This window comes from Lutra lutra, chromosome X (assembly GCF_902655055.1).
Source record: "Lutra lutra chromosome X, mLutLut1.2, whole genome shotgun sequence".
In the NCBI taxonomy this organism is placed as follows: Eukaryota; Metazoa; Chordata; class Mammalia; order Carnivora; family Mustelidae; genus Lutra; species Lutra lutra.
Genome location: NC_062296.1, coordinates 34,056,975 through 34,076,152, shown reverse-complemented (window position 1 = coordinate 34,076,152; position 19,178 = coordinate 34,056,975). Strand labels below are relative to the sequence as shown.

General features: G+C 37.5%; 1 pseudogene; it reads right to left on the bottom strand.

Annotated features, from left to right (window-relative positions):
* Positions 1–2,697: 2,697 nt before the first annotated feature.
* Positions 2,698–3,910, bottom strand: LOC125092141 (annexin A2-like; annotated as a pseudogene).
* Between the last annotated feature and the right edge of the window lie 15,268 nt (positions 3,911–19,178).

Sequence of the window (19,178 nt, the reverse complement as noted above, 5' to 3'; positions counted from 1 at the left end):
TTGTCTTCTCCATTGTATATTCTTGCCTCTTGTGTGAGAGGTTAATTGACAATATAAGCATGCTTTTGTATCTGGGCTCTCTATCCTCTTCCATTGATCTGTATGTCTATTTTTGTGCAAGTACCATACTGTTTTAGTTACTATAGTTTTGTAGTATATCTTTAAATCTGGGGTTATGAAACCTCTAGCCTTATTCTGCTTTCTCAAAAGTGCTTTGGCTATTAGGGGTCTTTGCAGTTCCATACAAATTTCAGAATTATTTGCTCTAGTTCAGTGAAAGATACTATTAGTTTTTTGATGGGGATTGTACTGAATCTGTAGATTACTTTAGGTAATATGGACATTTCAACAATATTAATTGTTTCAATCTGTGAGCATGGTATATCTTTCCATTTTTATGTCATCTTCAATTTCTTTCATTGGTATTCTATAGTTTCAGAGCACAGGTCTTTCACCTCCTTGGTTAAGTTTATTCCTAGGAATTCTATTCTTTTTGGTGAAATTATAAATGAGAGTATTTTCTTAATTTCTCTTCCTGCAACTTCGTTATTAGTGTACAAAAAAACACAACATATTTCTGTGCATTTATTTTGTATCCTGCACTTTACTGAATTTATGTATTAGTTCTAGTAGTTTATTGCTGGTTTTCTGTGTATAATATCATGTCCTCTGCAACAGCGACAGTTTTACTTCTTCCTTACCAATTTGAATGTCTTTTATTTCTTTTTCTTTTCTGATTGCTGTGGCTAGGATTTCTAGTACTATGTTGAATAAAAGTGATGAGAGTGGCCATCTTTGTCTTGTTCCTGGTTGTAGAAGAAAAGATTTCAGCTTTTCACCATTAAGTATGATGTTAACTGTGGGCTTGCCATATATGGCCTTCATTATGTTGAAGTATGCCCCATCTAAACCCATATTGTTGGAAGTTTTTTATCATGAGTAGATGTTAAATTTTGTCAAATGCTTTTTCTGCATCTATTGAGATAATTATATGTTTTTTATACTTCGTTTTGTTAATGTGATATATCACATTGATTTGTGCATGTTGAAACATCCTCATATCCATGGGATAAATACCACTTAATTGGACCTAAATAGACATTTTTCTTAGCATACATGCTATGGCCAACAGACACATGAAAATATGCTCAACATCACTAATTATTAGGAAAATGTAAATCAAAGCCATAATGATATATTACCTTATACCTGTTAGAATGGCTAGAATCAAAAAGACAAGAAATAACAAATGTTGGTATGGAGAAAAAGTAATCCTCCAAACACACTGTTGGTGGGAATGAAAATCAGTGCAACAACTGTAGAAAACAGTATGGAGGTCCCTCAAAAAGTTAAAAATAGAAGTACCATATGGTCCAATATTTCTATTACTGGGTTTTTACCCAAAGAAAATGAAAACACTAATTTGAAAAGATGTATACATCCCTATGTTTATTGCAGCATTATTTACAGTAGCCAAGTTATGGAAACAACCTAAAAGTCCAGGGATAGATGAATGGATGAAAATATATATAATGGAATATTAATCAGGCATAAAAAAGAATGAGATATTGGATTTGCAAACAATATGGATGGACGTAGAGGGTACTATGATAAGTGAAATGAGTCTGACAGAATGACAAATACCTTATTATTTCACTTATATGTAGAATCCAAGAGTCAAAACAAACAGATACAGATCCATAAATACAGAAAACTAACTGACAGTTGCCAGAGGAGAGTGTGGTGGCAGATGGGCAAAATGGGTAAAGGGGAGTGGGAGGTACAGTCTTCCAATTATGAAATGAGTAAGTCACAAGAATGAAAGTTATACCATAGGGAATATAACTAACGGTATTGTAATAGTGTTGTATGGTGACAGATGGTACCTATACTTGTAGTGAATATAGCATATAGGGTTGCTGAATCACTATGTTGTACACTTGAAACCAATGTAACATTGCATGTCAACTGTACATCAATAAACATTTGTTGTATTTTTATATATTAGCAACAATCAAAAATTACAATGGAAAAAATGCCATTAACAGTAGCATCAAGATATGTTAAATACTTATGGATTAATATGAGAAAAGATATGTAAAACTGAGAAAAATCAGAGAAGACCTAAATAAGTAGAGACATGTATTGTTTCCATGAATCAGAACAAAGATTGATATTATTAAAATGTTAATTATTTACAATTTTATCTACAGATTTATTTCAATCCCAATTAAAATGCTGGCATTTTTTTTGAAATTGAAAAGATAGTTCTCAAATTTACATGGAAATATAAAGAACCGAAATTAGCTAAAACAAATTAAAAAAAGGAAAAAATTTGGAGGACTTGTACTAGCTGACTTTCAAGTCTTAATATAATACTACAGTATCATGACAGTGTAGTATTGGCATAAAGATAAACAACTAGATTGATTTTTGCCAACATCTGTGAAACTGTGGCAGGCCAACTTATCAGTTTATAAGTAAGGTAAAATCTCAGACAGTTGACAGTTCTTGACACAAGAGCCTTCAATGTTATTTGTGATGATATATTTCTTTTTTTTTATAAAGTAAAAATTCAGTTTTTTCATCTGTTTATGACACAGTACACAAGAGGCAACGTGTTTCACATCATAGATTTCACTTCCAACTCCTGGAATGCTCATTTCTTTGGCTAAAAGGAGAGACTAGACGTAAGAGGCAGGCAATGCTTAGGCAACTGCAATAAGAATGGGGAGCAGGTGATACTAATGCCATCCCTGCGGGGACGGGCCCAAGGGGACTATTAATCACAAGCTATTTTCTAGAATTGTTAGCTGGAAACAAAGGAGCACCACTCCTGGATGCTCAACCGTCTTGGGCCTCAGTCATTCCCACCACACAGGTACAGCAGCGCTTTCTGGTAGTCGCCCTTTGTGTCTTGCTCGATGTAGTAATACAAGGACTTGCCATACTTTCTCTTGAATTCAGACCTAATTTTCAACACGTCCACTTCACTGTGAGAGACCATGATTCTTATCAGAACTTTATCATGAATCCCCTTGCCCTTCATGGAGTCATACAGTCGGTCAGCAAAATACAGGGGCTTATTCTGAATGCACTGGACCAGGTTTAGCATTTTCCAGTTCTCCTTTGACCTTCTTCTTGATGCTCTCCAACATGTCATAAAGTCTTGTACCTATCAAATATTTTCTGGAGGTGACACACACTCCGCTCAGTCATGATGCTGATCCACTTGGGTACATCAGTTCCTTTCCTCTTCACTCTGACATCATAGAGATCCCGGGCATCTTGGTCAATCAGTTCATAATCAATGACAGAGCCATCCTCTGCTCTTCTACTCTTTGCAAGGGCAACCATCAGCTTCTGGAAGTCACCAGATGTGTCAGAAACGATGTCCTTCTCCAGATCAGTCTTGTACATTTCCTTGTGGACTCTGTTAATTTCCGGAAGCTCTTGGTCCTTGAGCAGATGATCTCAATGAGGGATTCCTCATCAGTTTCCAGTCCCTTCATGGAGACTTTCAGCTCAGAAGCATCATACTGAGCAGGTGTTTTTAATAGGCCCCAAATCACTGTCTCCAGGTGGCCGGACAAGGCTGACTTCAGCGTTAATGCAAGTTCCTTTTTGGTCCTTCTCTGGTAGGTGAAGGCAATATCTTGTCTCTGTTCATTGCTGCGTTTGATCAAAATGTTGACAATGGTGACCTCATCCACACCTTTGGTCTTGATGGCTGTTTCAATGTTCAGAGCATCATGCTCAGCATCAAAATTGGTATATGCATTGACCAACCCATATGCACTAGGGGGCATGGAGTGATCACCCTCCAAGCTGAGCTTGCAGAGAACTTCGTGAACAGTAGACATTTTAAAGGAAGCTGGGCCTGGCGCCGAGAGCAGCAAGCATCCCCAGTTGTAGAGCCTGTGATGATACATTTCTTTTTTTTTTAAGATTTTATTTATTTATTTGACAGAGATCACAAGTAGTCAGAGAAGCAGGTAGAGAGAGAGGAGGAAGTAGGCTCCCTGCCAAGCAGAGAGCCCGATTTGGGGCTCGATCCCAGGACCCTGGGATCATGACCTGAGCTGAAGGCAGAGGCTTTAACCCATTGAGCCACCCAGGCACCCCGATGATATATTTCTTAAGCTAGGTTGTGAGTATGTGGATCTCCATTTAATGTTTATTCTTTATATTTTACATTCCCATTATAAGTTATTTTTATATGATACATTTAATAATAAAAACAAAATACTAAACTGATTTGGAAAACTTCAGTAAATCCATGTCACTAAAAATGGGACTATCAAGCCAAATGGGATTACTACATTGATAAATAATTGGGAATAAGATTACACAATATAGGATTCTTCACTCAGTATGCTTTACAAGTGCCTATAGATTCTTACTCCATGTCAAATGAGCTGAAACTAGAAATCATTAATGACACTTATGGATGAGTTTTATACAAGAAAAATTATAATGCTGGCCTTGGTCCAACATCAGAATATTGGGAAAGGAAGGTACATTTATGTTTTAAGTTAAAATAAAATATCTAAGGCATTTATTTATGTATCCTTTCTTTTACTGTTTTCTCTTTTTTAAAGGAGGTTTTAAAATTAGTCAACTCTCTTATCTGTCTCTATGGCATTGGTAAGTGGGCTCGCATCATATTTTAATTAATTAATGTAGCAAACAAGTTCTTGGGTAAATATTTCTCAGATGTTTGGCTTTTCAATTAAGTAAAAGCGCAAGAGCTCAGGGAGAACTTCAACTCTCCATGGCACCCCAGGGACTTATTTTCAGCTCAGAGTACAACAGGAAACCTGACATTGATTTAGGCTGAGATTGAAACATTCAAGGGGACATGGTAAGTTTAGAGGTAATTATGTATTTATAGATGAGATTTCAGGTGAAGATGCAGAACTTCAATAATGAGACCTGATATCCTTGAAATTTGGCTTTTATTTTCCCTTGACTATTCATGTCTTAATTCCAAGTTGCTTCATATTTCTCTCTTTCCTGTTAGGTGAATAGAAGGGAAGACAGATGTATAGTGAGAGAAGGAGAGAGATTAAAGAGAGGAAGGTAGAAAGATACTGGGAAAGAAAGAGGGGAAGCAAGGAAGATGGAAGAAAGGGGCCAACCAGGAAACAAATAGATTTAGCAGAACAGAGAGAAATATGTAGAAGGAATTTAAAAAACTGGAGTAGAAAGGTTGTGCCTATGGTGGTAATAGTGAATTCTACTTAAAAATTTTCTACTATTTATTATGCCCTTTCAATTTACTAGGCTCTTTGCCTTATACCATTTAACCTTACAACATTAAGAAGTAGTTCCTTTAATTCCCATTTTACAAATTAGAAAACAGAGGCCTAAAGAAGTTAACTAAATTTTCGCAAAGTGGTGGAGTCTGGATTTGAATCAGCGTCTGTCTCTAAAGCCTATACTTTCCTCCACTGTATCATACTAGCTCTGCATGACACTGAAACAACATGTTAAAAGGCAAGAGTTTATGCTAAATAGGTTATCTGGCATCGTATAAACAGAACACAGAGAAATAATCTAGCTTTTGTTTCTCTTTATTACCTCTCTTCATACTCCCCACAAAGGAGATTAAGCAGGCAGGCAGGGAGAAACATAAAATTCCAGCTTCAGTTTTTACTATTGCTGGAGCTTTCAGGTCAAAAAGATAGCTTACCTCCCTCTGATCTCACAAAGGGCATAATGCCCAGTGCACTCATAGAAACTCAGTCTAAACTAGCATTTCTTAACCTTTTAGGCATTATGAACTCCTTTGAGATTCTAAAGAAAATTAAGTATTCACTCTCTAGAAATATGCACATACATGCAAAATTTTGTGGAACAATTCAGGAATTTCGTAGGCCCCCTCAAAGTTCTGAGGTTTATATCTGAGATAAAGGTCTTAGGGTCTGGAACTGAAAAAAATGACCCTGAAATCTGAGACGGAGGATGAGCACAAAGCCTAGAACTTGGCTCTGCCAGAACTTGGTTGAGTCATTTTCAAATGCAAGGTTGGCTGTGATTATCTTCTCTTCAGTTTTATGGCATATCCCTAGGAAAAGCTTGATGCATGAAGCTTAAGTTTAAATTCCTACCCAGACTTGTACCTGATATGCATTAAGAAAGTTCCATTAAAGCACTAAATTATTTGTGCACTTCAGTACCCACTAGTGGTCAAGGAAAAATATTTTGCTTAGAGTACTGTATGTTAGAGATGGCTGTCACTTCCTGGAGTACAGCTCACTCTGAATTTCAGAATAAGTTCTTCTCTTTAGACATTGCTTACTTTCAATTTTGATTTTTCAAAACTCATATATTCCACTAAAATTTTGATAAGACCTTGTTGGGGTTCATGGTGAAATAATGGCATATGAGAAAATAATGCTGGACAGAGTCAAGGCCTGCCACTAACTTGCTATGTTATTACCAAAGGTAGAGCACATTCCCCTTGTGTCCTCAGTATTTTCATTTGTTAACATGAAGGGATCATACTATTGTCAGTGCTTTTCAAACCTATTTAAATTTTTATAGTATTGAAAATGTGTGTTCAGTGGAAATCTTATATAAACAAATGGAGGTAGAATTACTATGATCACAAAGTGATGATAGTAATGGCAAAGAGTCAGATTCCCTCCCCCCTTCTCATTCTCTCTCTATACCACCAAAACATCCATGAATGAATTCCATATAGTTTGAAAATAGTTGAACCGGAGAGCAATAGCATGTAATGGTTGAGAATGTGCTTTAGAGTCATGCATATATGGGTTCTGTTCCTGACTTCCTCACCACTTAATAGCTCTATGCTTTTCAGCTAAATAATTAATCCCTCTATGCCTCAATTTCCACATCTGACAACTGAGGATGATAAATAGCTCTTATTCCATAAGATGGTTGGGAAGATTTAGGAACTTAATGCATACAAAGTGATTATCCAGTGCATGGATATTAGTTATTTATCTGTTATTAGATTTAGTATTTATCTGTATCATTTTAAACAAAGACTTGGATCATGAAAAATTAAGTCATCTAGCTTTCCCATTGTGCTTTCTTTCTCAATAACTTCTTCCTTCCTATGTTATGCTATAACTAGAGAAACTAGCATAGTAGGCAGGACCTCCCAGTCTCTTTAACATTTTAGCTACACTACAATAAGTACAATAAATGGATGTAGTAAATTATTAGTCACATAGCACATTTTTTGAGCTATACCTGTGATGTTCCATTTTTATCTTTTTAGTCATGGGGTGTTTTTTTTTTTTTAAATAAACTATTACTCAGGGCGCCTGGGTAGCTCAGTTGGTTAAGCCTCCCACTCTTGATTTCAGCTCAGGTCATGATCTCAGGATTGTGAGATTGAGCCCCACATTGGGCTCCATGCTGGGTGTGGAGCCTACTTAAGATTCTCTCTCTTCCTCTGCCCCTCCCTCCTCCCAAAAATTAAAAAAAAAATGAAAAAAATAAAATACTACTCTGCAATTCAGTATGTAAAACACGTAAGAGTAGAGCTGCTCTAATTGAGTCAGGATGGAAGAGTCCCTCTTATGTCTTCTCAACTCCTGCAACACCACCCTCTTCACACACTCTGGAGAACTCAGAAGTACTCCAGTGCTCTGTGGAGCAATGTTTGAAAACCACTGGACCTCTAAGACCCTTCTATATCTTATGTTCTGTGGAACTAATTCATTTCAGATGTGGGCATACAATTTGAGATTTTTCCATACTCCCATCATTACAAGGAAAATACAGATCCTAGAAAAAAATAATTTACCCCTAGAGATCATTCTTAACACTCATGAGATGAGAAATGTAGCTTCCGTGCCCTACTACTGTGATCCATTTTGAGTCTATCTGCTCAGAACTCCCACAGTACATTAAAAAAATAACCATAACAGCTTTATGGAGGTATAACTGGCATACATAAACTATATATTTAAAGTATATAATTTAATTTTTTCACATATGTCTACAGCCATGAAACCATTATTACCATAAAGATAGTGAATATATCCATTATCTCCCAAAGTTTTAACAGGCCTTTTGGGAATCCCCTCTCAGCCCCAGAAAACTGTTTTTGGTCACAGTATAATAGTTTACATTTCTTGGATTTTTATGTAAATGGAATCATATAGTCTATATCCTTTTTTTGGTCTGGCTTTTTAAACTCAATGTAATTATTTTGATATACATCTAAATGTTGTATATCAACAATTTATTTCTTTTTACTTATGAGCAGTATTCCATTGTATGGAAATACCATTTTGTTTATCCATTCATATGTGGATGGACAATTGAGTCATTTCTGGTGTTTAGACCATCTACATTTAATGTAATTGTTGATATGGCTAACTTTAATCCTTTCGTCCCGCTATTTTTTTCTCATTTGTCATATGTGTTCTTTGTTCTCTTTCCTGTCCTTTTTGTTTTTTGCTTTATTTTGGATTAACTGAAATTTTTAATTCCATTTAATCTCCTTCATTGTCTTATTAATGTTGTCTTTGTTTTCTAATTTTATTAGTATTTGGGGGTTGCTTATAATATACATCTTTAATTACAATCTATTTTCAAGTGATATTATACTACTTACCATATAGTATGGGAGACTTACATGAGTATAATTCCACTTCTCTCTTCTAAGCCTTTGTACTACAGTTGTTATGCATTTTGCTTTTATTCATGCAACAAATATCACAATAAATTGTTTTTATTTTTTAAACAGTAAATTATCTCTTACAGTATTAAAATTATAAGAGCAAATTCTCTTATACTTTTACTTTTATGTGTACCATTTTTGGTGTTCTTTATTTCTTTTTGTAGATCTATGTATCTATCTAGTGTAATTTTTCTTCTAAGAGACGTTAACTTGAAGCATGGGTTTGCTGATGATGAGTTGTATCAGCTTTTGTGTGTCTGAAAACATCTTTAATACCCCTTTTAAAGATTTTTTTTAAAGTTTTTTTTTATTGTGGTAAAATATACATAAAATTTACCATTTTAACCATTTTAAATTATTCAGTTCAGTGACGCTGAGTACATTCACATTGTTGTACAACCATCACTAACATGCATATTCAGAACTTTTTCATCTTTCTTTTTTTTTTTTTTAAAGATTTTATTTATTTATTTGACAGAGAGAGATCACAAGCAGGCAAAGAGGCAGGCAGAGAGAGGAGGAAGCAGGCTCCCCACTGAGCAGAGAGCCCGATGTGGGGCTCGATCCCAGGACCGTGAGATCATGACCTGAGCTGAAGGCAGCGGCTTAACCCACTGAGCCACCCAGGCGCCCCCTTTTTCATCTTTCTTAACTGAAACTCTATACCCATCATATACTAACTCTCCACTACCCTGCTATCAGCCCCTGCCAACCACCCTTCTCCTGTCTCTGAATCTGACTACTTTAGGTACCTCATATAAGTGAAATCACACTTTTTTTGTCTTTTGGTGAGTGGTTTATTTCACTTAGTATAAAGTCCTCAGTGTTCAGCCATGTTATAGTATGTGTCAGTTACCTTCATTTTTAAGGCTGAGTAATATTCTACTTTATGTATATATCACATTTTGTTTATCCACTCATCAGTTGATGGACATTTGTGTTCCCATCTTTTAACTATGGCAAATAGTGTTGCTTTGAACATGGGTGTACAGATACTTGTTCAAGTCCTTGCTTTTACTTCTTTTGGGTATATACTCAAAAGTATAGGGCTGTGTCCCCTTTATTTTCAGAAGACATTTTCTCTTGTTTTTTTTTTTTTTTTTTTTTTTTTTTACTGTGTTATGTTAGTCACCATACAATACATCATTAGTTTTTGATGTAGTGTTCCAAGATTCATTGTTTAACACCCAGTACTCCATGCAATCCATGCCCTCCATAATGCCCACCACCAGGCTCACCCATTTCCCCACCCCCCTGCCCTCTAAAACCTTCAGTTTGTTTCTTGGAGTCTATAGTCTCTCATGGTTCCTCTCCCCCTCCGATTTCCCCCCTCCTTCACTTTTCCTTTCCTTCTCCTAATGTCCTCCATGTTATTCCTTATGTTCCACAAGTAAGTGAAACCATATAATTGACTTTCTCTGTTTGACTTATATCTCTCAGCATAATATCCTCCAGTTCCATCCATGTTGATGCAAAAGTTGGGTATTCATCCTTTCTGATGGAAGATATTTTCTCTTGACAGTTTTTTTCTTTTCGTGTTTTGGAGATAATACTACACTGTCCTCTCACTTGCATTGTTTCCAATGAAAAAAATCTGTCATTCTTACTCTACGTAGGTATCTTTTTTCTCTGACTACTTTTAAGATTTTCTTTTTATCACTGGCTTTCCTGAAATTTGATTATGATGTAAACTGGTGTGGTTTTCTTCTTTTCTTCGTTTTACTGATTTGAGTTTTCTTGATCTTCTTGGGTCTGTGTTTTTATATTTCTATCAAATGTGAAAATTTTTGTGCATCATCTTCAAATATTTTTCTTCTCTTCCTTCTCCTTTTTACTCTTTGTGTTTTGTTTTGGATACTAGCTATTTTTGTGGATTTAGGTGTATTGACCTTTTTAAATTCCATACCTAATCTGTTATTAATTATTTCTAGTAGCATTTTCCATCTCATACATTGTAGTTTTCATCTCCACAAATTTGATTTAGGTCTTTTTTATATATTCCATATCTTTAACTTTTAATGTAGTAGAATACAGTTATAATATATTTTAAGTATCCTTTTCTGCTTATAGTAATGTCTATGCCAATAGTGGACCAGTTTTGGTGGGTTGATTTATTTTCACATTATGGCTCATCTTTTACTGCCACTTTGCATGCCTGATAATTTTTTATTTGATATCCGATATTGTGAGTCTTGTTACTTTGTTGGAGTTGGCTATATATATATATATATATATATATATATATACATATATATATATATATATTTGGTATTCTATAAATATTCTTGAGTTTTGTTCTGGAGCATAGTGACACCACTTGGAAAGAGAACAATATGTTCAGTTCTTACTTTTAGGTTTGTTAGGCAGAACTAGATTTATGTTCAATCTGTAACTAATTATTTCCTATTACTGAAGATAGATCCTTCTGTCAAAGATCAGGGCCTGTACAATTGCCTGGACTAGTCATGCCCAAGGCGGGGGCCTGGGGAGACTAAACAATGCCTTTGGTCTACAACAATAAATGAGTAGTCTTTGTTCTAATAAGTTCAACCAGACGATGGGGTAGGAGACTAAAAAGCTAGGTGGAGTTTGAAAGTCCTGTAATATGAATGTGTTTCCGTATGTGTATGTATATAATTTGTGTATGCACAGTATATGTTGTTTTAAGCTGAATAGTAGATTACTTCATCTGCCATTTATGGCTATTTTAAGCATACATCCTTTCATAGTCTGGAAATAGAGGAGAAATTTTTGATGCCATTACTATCATTGAATATTTATGGATTGTGACTAGAGATATATGGTGTTGGGCTGGTATAGGATAGGTCAGTCACAAAGCTGTGACCTCTCCATTACTTTACATGCCAAGATAGGTATTCTAAGGCTTCCTAAAATTATTATGAGATGAACTTAGGAAATTAGATCATACAGTCAAAATAAGTAGGTCCCAAACAAGAATTAAATTGAAAATATAAAATAAGCTGCAGTCAGCTTCCACATGTCCATTTTATGGGTCTTGTTTTTGGCATTATTGTTGTTATTCTGCAATTCTGGACAGGTAGATTCAGCATTCAAGAGGCCATTAAATTCTGCAGTTATTTTCTTCCCAATTAGTATATAGCCACCAGAATGATGTCAATAGGTATGTTTATTTGCAAGGTCATATGATTAATTCTACAAGGGACACATTTCATCTGCCATCTAGACCACTGACACTGGGATTCAATCAGAATTCTTTTTGATCAGCCCATTGATAAGATTTTATTTATTCAACAGACAGATATCACAAGTAGGCAGAGAGGCAGGCAGAGAGAGAGGAGGAAACAGGCTCCCTGCTGAGCAGAGAGCCTGATATGGGACTGGATCCCAGAACCCTGGGATCATGACCCGAGCCGAAGGCAGAGGCTTTAACCCACTGAGCCATCCAGGTGCCCCAGATCAGCCCATTGATAAAACCAAGTTCATACAGTACAGCATTTCTTAATGTTTGGTAAGAAGACCACCTACTAAAGAATCACCTAAAAAGTTCACTGAAAATGTAAATCTATGGGTCTCACTCCAGGCCTACTAAATCAGAATCTCAGGGGGGTGCCTGAGTGGCTCAGTCGTTGGAGTGTCCAACTCTTGATTTCAGCCCAGGTCATGATCTCAGGCTTCCAGAATCAGCCTGTGCTGGGCTCCCTACTTGGTGGGGAGTCTGCTTGTCTCTCTCTCTCTCTGCCCCTCCCCCTGCTCTCTCTCTTTCAAATAAATAAAATAAATCTTTAAAAAGTAAATCAGAATCTCTGGGTGTGGGGCCCAGGAATCTATATTTTTAACAAGCTGCCCACAGGTTTCTGTAGTACACTAATTTTTTTTAAAGCACTTCTATAGAACTAATATATTTTAAAGGAAAATCTTCCTTTATGAACCAGTACCTTTGTTGTTAATTCCTAAATATTTCCAGGTATCATCTAAACTTTGATTTAATCTAAATAATTAGATTTAATCTAAACTTTGATTTACATTTTGGTTCAGTGTTCAGTCTTAACTCACTAACATTTTCTCTTGAAGTGGGAGCCACACAAAAACTCTGCTCCAGCTGTAGAGCTTCAGTCCAGTTTGTAGTCAAAGTGCCTCTAGCTGCTCCTTGCACCTCAGCTGTTTAACTCTATTACAGTTAGAGGAATATATTCACTTTGCTTAATCTGTTACTGCTGGTTAAAGAAGTGGTTCTCCAGCTTAGGGGTGCTTTATCACCTGGAGGGCTTGTTAAACCACAGATCACTGGGCCCTGTCCCCAGAGTTTCTGATTCAGTAGATCTGAGTTGAGACCCCATGATTTGCATTTCTAACATATTTCTGAGTGATACCGTTGCTGCAGATCTGGGGACCAACTTTGAGAACCAGAGTTAAAGAAACAGGATGCCTTCTGAAGATTTGTATCAGCTAAAAACTGTTCTCAAACCTGACTGCAGATTGTAATCACCTGATAATCTTAAACAGCATACTAGTGCCTGGGACTTGCTCCAGGTTAAGTAAATCAGAATGACTGCGAGTGAATCCTAGGGGTGAGTGGCTTTAATATACAAAGGTGATTCTAATGTGAATTCAGTGTTGCAACATACCATGCTATAAACTCCAGGCCAAATTTCCTTCTATTCTTTCACTTCTTTCCCATGTAACTGAATAATGACTGGAGATGTTGAAAAACCCTTGCACTTATCACTTCCTCCACTGGACAGATTCCTGAATTATACATTGTGTATTGTTGCCTAGGGACAATACTGCCTTTTTTTTTTTTTTAAAGATTTTATTTATTTATTTGACAGAGAGAGATCACAAGCAGGCAGAGAGGCAGGCAGAGAGAGAGGAGGAAGCAGGCTCCCTGCTGAGCAGAGAGCCCGATGCGGGGCTCAATCCCAGGACCCTGAGATCACGACCCGAGCCGAAGGCAGCAGCTTAACCCACTGAGCCACCCAGGAGCCCCACAATACTGCTTTTTAACCCCAACTTTGATCTGTTGCCAAGGATCCTGATGCTCCTTCCCTGTGTCCATAATTTTACAAGTCAATTTCTTTCTGTTGCAATAAACAATTCATCATCAGAGGTATTATCCGAAGGGTTCTGTGCAGGTGCTCATCTCTATACAATGTTTGCAACATGTGATGTTCTTGATCTTTTTATTTCTAGCATCCTCCATAATTGGAATGTGCCAAGCAAGTGACACTAGTTGGAATATCTTAATTATTGCACATTCATCATGAGCATAGTTAGGAATAGTACTTTTGATCATGATGGATCCTTTCTCATTAAAATCATTTGTAGACTGGAGAAATCACAGCTTTGCCACAAAAAGAACTCCCTGAGAGCTATATTGTTGTTTAATTTGTCTGTCAGAGTTGAGATGAGGTGGAAAGCAGTTTCTTCCCAAACTTCCTATGGTCTTACCTAGAATGTGGACTCCATTTGGAAAGGGAGCTTCACAGAGACAGGCAGGGAATGTTGGAACCCAATGAAGTCAGGTCTCTAGTTCAGTTTTCTATATTCATTCATGTGCTCAAAAATTATTTGCTGAAAGTCTACTGTGCCAGACACTATGTGTTCTAAATTCTGGGGCTATAGCAATGGAGAAGTTAAAGTTCCTTCTTCATGGCAATGACATTCCATTGGCCAGTGTGTACGTAGAAGACATTTAAAAATGTAAACAAGTAAAAATATTACATATGTAGGTACATAAGTTTTCAAATACTTTCCTATGAAGGAAAGAAGTGAGATAGTGAGAAAGAGTGCGTTGTGAGTGAGGGCAAGGCTATGCTGCTATACCTAAGGATGTCCAATGAGAAGTCATTGCAGAAGCACATTTTCTGGATAACAATTTTAAAATGATCACTCTGGCTACTACACAGAGAATGGTCTATAAGATGACAAGAGTGAATACAGGGTGATTAGTGTAGAGGTGGCTGAGCCTAAGACTTTAACAATGCAATAATGAGAAATGAATAAATTTGTGATTATCATGAATATCATGAATTTTATAGGCACAGCCAATGTGAATTGCTGATGGACTGGCTATGGAATGAGAGGAAAAGAGAAATGTGCCTGGGTTTTGGTTTGAACAACTGGGATGATGTTGTGCGTATTTACTGAAATGGGGAATGGTGGGAGGAAGAGCAAATTTGGGAGAAAACTCAGGAATTCTATTTTAGTCATATTTACTTTGAGATGTCTATATTGAAATGGTTGGTTAGTATCAGTTGATATGAATCTGGAGTTTAGGAGAGAGAGGTCTGAACTGGTGATATACATTTTTGAGTCTTCAACATATAGAGGGAATTTAAAGCTATGGGCCTAAATAAGATGTCCCAGGGGATGAGTGTAGAAGAGAGGAGAGATCTGAAGCCTGAACCCTGTGGTTAACAGTCGGGGGAAATGAGGAGGATGTGGAGGAGATTAAGAAGGAGCAGCCAGGGGGGAGGAGTCAAGATGGTGGAGAAGTAGCAGGCTGAGACTACATCAGGTAGCAGAAGATCAGCTAGATGGCTTATCTAAAGATTGCAAACACCTATAAATCCAACGGGAGATCAAAAAGAAGAACAGCAATTCTAGAAACAGAAAATCAACAACTGTCTAAAGGTAGGACTGGCGGAGAAGTAAATCCAAAGCTATGGGAAGATAGACCGTGGGGGGAGGGGCTGGCTCCCGGCAAGCGGCGGAGCAACGGAGCACTAAATCAGGACTTTTAAAAGTCTGTTCCACTGAGGGACATCGCTCCAGAGGCTAAACCAGTGTGAAGCCCACGCGGGGTCAGCGTGGCCCTAGGTCCAGCAGGGTCACAGAAGGACCGAGGGTGTCCGCAGTATCGCAGAGTATCGCAGAGCTTGCAGGTATTAGAAGGGGGAAGCCAGCTACAGAGACAGAGCCAAGGAGTGAGCTCTCAGCTCGGGGTTACCTTGAACCGGTCGCAGGATGGGTGATCTCGGAGCGCGGCCGGAGGCCAGGGAGACGGGAGTGATTGGGTGCTATTCTCTGAGGGCGCACTGAGGAGAGGGTCCCCGAGCTCTTGGCTCCTCTGGGCCGGAGACTGGGAGGCTGCCATCTTCATTCCCATCCTCCAGAACTCTATGGAAAGCTCTCAGGGAACAAAAGCTCCCGAAAGCAAACCCGAGCAAATTACTCAGCCCGGCCCCTTGGGTGGCGCAATTCCGCCTGGGGCAAAGACACTTGAGAATCACTACAACAGGCCCCTCCCACAGAAGACCAACAAGAAATCCGGCCAGGACCAAGTTCACCTACCTACCAAGGAGTGCAGGTTCAATACCAAGGAGAGCAGCGGAATTCCAGAGGAGGAGAAAGCAAAGCACAGGACTCATGGCTTTCTCCCTATGATTCCTTAGTCTTGCAGTTAATTTAATTTTTTTTTCAATTTTTTTCTTCTTCTTAATTTTTTTTAAACTTTTACCTTTTTCTTTTTTAACGTTTTTTCTAGTTTATCATATATATATATATATATATATACATATATATATATATGTTTCCTTTTTATATTTTTTCTTTATTCGTTTTTTTAATTATTTTTTTTTCCTGAACCTTTTTTTATCCCCTTTGTCCCCCCGATGATTTGGGGTCTCTTCTGATTTGGTTAAAGTGTATTTTCCTGGGGTCTTTGCCACCCTTTTACTATTTTACTTGCTCCTTCATATACTCTTATCTGGACAAAATGATGAGGCTGAAAAATTCACCACACACACAAAAAAAGAACAAGAGGCAGTACCGAAGGCTAGGGACCTAATCAATACAGACTTTGGTAATATGTCAGATCTAGAGCTCAGAATGACGATTCTCAAGGTTCTAGCCGGGCTCAAAAAAGCATGGAAGATATTAGAGAAACCCTCTCGGGAGATATAAAACCCCTTTCTGGAGAAATAAAAGAACTAAAATCTAACCAAGTTGAAATAAAAGAAGCTATTAATGAGGTGCAATAAAAAATGGAGGCTCTCACTGCTAGGATAAATGAGGCAGAAAAAAGAATTAGTGATATAGAAGACCAAATGACGGAGAATAAAGAAGCTGAGCAAAAGAGGGACAAACAGCTACTGGACCACGAGGGGAGAATTCGAGAGATAAGTGACACCATAAGACAAAACAACATTAGAATAATTGGGATTCCAGAAGAAGAAGAAAGAGAGAGGGGAGCAGAAGGTATATTGGAGAGAATTATTGGAGAGAATTTGCCCAATATGGCAAAGGGAACAAGCATCAAAATCCAGGAGGTGCAGAGAACCCCCCTCAAAATCAACAAGAATAGGTCAAATTGACAAGTCTTAGTGACAAAGAGAAAATCCTGAAAGCAGCCCGGGAAAAGAAGTCTGTAACGTACAATGGTAAAAATATTAGATTGGCAGCAGACTTATCCACAGAGACCTGGCAGGCCAGAAAGAGCTGGCATGATATATTCAGAGCACTAAATGAGAAAAACATGCAGCCAAGAATACTATACCCAGCTAGGCTATCATTGAAAATAGAAGGAGAGATTAAAAACTTCCAGGACAAACAAAAAACTGAAAGAATTTGCAAACACCAAGCCAGCTCTACAGGAAATATTGAAAGGGGTCCTCTAAGCAAAGAGAGAGCCTAAAAGTAGTAGATCAGAAAGGAACAGAGACAATATACAGTAACAGTCACCTTACAGGCAATACAATGGCACTAAATTCATATCTCTCAATAGTTACCCTGAATGTTAATGGGCTAAATGCCCCAATCAAAAGACACAGGGTATCAGAATGGATAAAAAAACAAAACCGATCTATATGTTGCCTACAAGAAACTCATTTTAGACCTGAAGACACCTCCAGATTTAAAGTGAGGGGGTGGAAAAGAATTTACCATGCTAATGGACACCAGAAGAAAGCCGGGGTGGCAATCCTTATATCAGATCAATTAGATTTTAAGCCAAAGACTATAATAAGAGATGAGGAAGGACACTATATCATACTCAAAGGATCTGTCCAACAAGAAGATCTAACAATTTTAAATATCTGTGCCCCTAACGTGGGAGCAGCCAACTATATAAACCAATTAGTAACAAAATCAAAGAAACACATCAACAATAATACAATAATAGTAGGGGACTTTAACACTCCCCTCACGGAAATGGACAGATCATCCAAGCAAAAGATCAACAAGGAAATAAAGGCCTTAAATGACACACTGGACCAGATGGACATCGCAGATATATTCAGAACATTTCATCCCAAAGCAACAGAATACACATTCTTCTCTGGTGCACATGGAACATTCTCCAGAATAGATCACATCCTCGGTCCTAAATCAACTGGTATCAAAAGATTAGGATCATTCCCTGCATATTTTCAGACCACAATGCTCTGAAGCTAGAACTTAATCACAAGAGGAAATTTGGAAAGAACCCAAAACATGGAGATTAAACAGCATCCTTCTAAAGAATGAATGGGTCAACCAGGAAATTAAAGAAGAATTGAAAAAATTCATGGAAAGAAAGATAATGAAAACACAACAGTTCCAAATCTGTGGGACACAGCAAAGGCAGTCCTGAGAGGAAAATATATAGCGCTACAAGCCTTTCTCAAGAAACAAGAAAGATCTCAGGTACACAACCTAACCCTACACCTAAAGGAGCTTGAGACAGAACAAGAAAGAAACCCTAAACCCAGCAGGGGAAGAGAAATCATAAAGATCACAGCAGAAATCAATGAAATAGAAACCAAAACAACAATAGAACAAATCAACGAAACTAGGAGCTGGTTCTTTGAAAGAATTAATAAGATTGATAAACCCCTGGCCAGACTTACCAAAAAGAAAAGAGAAAGGACCCAAATAAATAAAATCATGAATGAAAGAGGAGAGATCACAACTAACACCAAAGAAATACTGATAATTATAAGAACGTACTATGAGCAACTCTACACCAACAAATTTGACAATCTGGAAGAAATGGATGCATTCCTAGAGACATATAAATTACCACAACTGAACCAGGAAGAAAGAGAAAGCCTGAACAGACCCATAACCAGTAAGGAGATTGAAACAGTCATCAAGAATCTCCAAACAAAAAAAGCCCAGGGCCAGATGGCTTCCCGGGGGAATTCTACCAAATATTTAAAGAAGAACTAATTCCTATTCTCCTGAAACTGTTCCCAAAAATAAAAATGGAAGGAAGACTTCCAAACTCATTTTATGAGGCCAGCATTACCTTGATCCCAAAACCAGACAAGGATCCCATCAAAAAAGAGAATTAGAGACCAATATCCTTGATGAACACAGATGCAAAATTTCTCACCAAAATACTGGCCAATAGGATTAAACAGTACATTAAAAGGATTATTCACCACGACCAAGTGGGATTTATTCCAGGGCTGCAAGGTTGGTTCAACATCTGCAAATCAATCAATGTGATACAACACATTAATAAAAGAAAGAACAAGAACCATATGATACTCTCCATAGATGCTGAAAAAGCATTTGACAAAGTACAGCATCCCTTCCTGATCAA